Source organism: Somniosus microcephalus, unplaced genomic scaffold (assembly GCF_052327205.1).
Source record: "Somniosus microcephalus isolate GS21.2 unplaced genomic scaffold, FLI_Smic_1.0 unresolved_chr5, whole genome shotgun sequence".
Taxonomy (NCBI): domain Eukaryota; kingdom Metazoa; phylum Chordata; class Chondrichthyes; order Squaliformes; family Somniosidae; genus Somniosus; species Somniosus microcephalus.
This window is the reverse complement of record NW_028225183.1, coordinates 46523568-46525727: the sequence shown is the minus strand read 5'-3', so window position 1 is coordinate 46525727 and position 2160 is coordinate 46523568.

The window sequence follows — 2160 nt, the reverse complement described above, 5'->3', positions numbered from 1 at the left end:
TTCCCGTAAAGTTCAAGGGTGGGACCAATAAGCACAGGGAACCTTGGATGTCAAGGGATATACGAGAATGGATTAGGAAAAAAAGTGGGGCATTTGGCAGACACAAAGGTCTAAAGACAGAGGAAGCCCTAAAGGAACATAAAAAGTGCAGGAGGATACTTAAAAAAGACATTAGGATAGCGAGGAGGGGCCATGAAATAACACTGGTGAGCAAAATAAAGTAAAATCCTAAGGTGTTTTATAAGTATATTAATGGTAAGGTGATAACTAGAGAAGGACTAGGGTCCATTAGGGACCAAAATGGCAAGCTGTGTGTAGAGCCCAAAGATGTAGGTGGGGTTTTAAATGAATTGTTTGCATCTGTGTTCACTATGGAGAACGACGATGTGGATATAGAAATCGGGCAGGGTAACTGTTATATACTTGAACATGTTAGCATCGAGAGGGAGGAAGTACTAGCGGTTTTAGCAGGCTTAAACGTGGATTAATCTCCAGGACCGGACGAGATGTATCCCAGGCTACTATGTGACGCAAAGGGGGAGATTGCAGGAGCTCTGACACAAATTTTCAGGACTTCTCTGGCCACAGGGGATGTGCCAGAGGACTGGAGAACAGCTAACGTAGTACCATTATTCAAGAAGGGTAGTAGGGATCAACCAGGGAATTACAGGCCAGTGAGCCTAACATCAGTGGTCGGGAAATTATTGGAAAATATTCTGAGGGACAGAATCAGTCTCCACTTGGAGAGGCAAGGATTAATTAGGTATAGCCAGCATGGCTTTGTCAAGGGAAGGTCATGTCTGAAAAAATTGATTGAATTTTTCGAGGGGGTGACTAGGTGAGTGGATGAGTGTTCTGGACCGATGGACATTATGTGACATCCTGAAGATTTTAGGTGTGCAGATAGCACCCTCTTGTGGCGGTTATTGTGTTAACAGTTTGTATGTTGGAAAGGTCATCTGACCTTTCTTCCTGTGTGAGGTCATTTGACCTTTGTTCCTTTCTTCCTGTTGACCCCAGGAAGCAGTTTTACCAGGAAGAACCTGCCTTGCGTAATAGAGAATTCCATGAGGGATTTTCAATCCAGTGTAATCTGACTTCATATGTTAGGCCAAACGCAATATCTGTGAGTATCTTTAGTTCTTAGCATAATAGCAATGTTGTCAGAGTAATATTTTGATAATACTATGTTTATACAAGGTTAATATTTAATAGTTACAGAAGTTAGTTCAAATGTTAGTTAGTTATACAATTAGTCTATTCTACTGTTGTAAATATGTTTATATCTTGTGTAATATCGAATGTGTAGTACTCAGTTTATGTACAAAACATACTTTGTCTTTGTTTACAGTTTCACAAATTTGTTCAAGTAAAAGCTTCAAAACAGCAAACAGCTTCACGAAGAATTATTTTGAATAGAATGTTTAACTTGCTTGATAACTAGATAGGAGCACGTCTAGCGCGGCCAGTACAGTCAAAAGATAGCAATACGGCTAGCAGTGAAAAGATATCAGTGAAACGATATCAGTGAAAAGATAGCAATACAGCTAGCTGTGAAGAGCGGAGCAGGAGGAGCCCAAAGTGAGCCTTAACCTCGTAGAGCACATCTACCTCACATCAACATGTCAGAAGATAATAGCGAAAATGCTTTGCAGCAAGTAGAAGACCTTAAACAGGCAGACGAAACTTTAGAACGTGACAATCGGTCTACAACCTCGGTTTACTACAGATCGCAAGTTAGTTCACGGTCATCGGGTGGTTCTAGAGTAAGCACAGCCATCGCCAAAGCACGGGCTAAACTAATAGCAGCTCAAGCCAGAGCTGCACATACGGACAGTGAAATAGAAATAAAAGTAAGACAGGCCCGTCTCCAAGCTGAACCCCAAGCAGAAGAGGCACGACTCCAATCAGAACAGGCCTGACTCCAAGCAGAACAGGCCCATCACCAAGTGGAATGCCAGGCTGAACAGGCCCGTCTCCAAGCCACATTAGACGCTCTGCAGCAACAAAAAGAGATAGATGCTGCATTAGCCGAGACACAAGTATTCGAGGCAATTTTGGAGGGAGCTGATCCCGAGACAGCTTACAAACCTTTAATTCCCGTTCCGTGGCAGAGTCCACGACAGCGCACCATAGATTACGTGAGCGACCATGCCGACA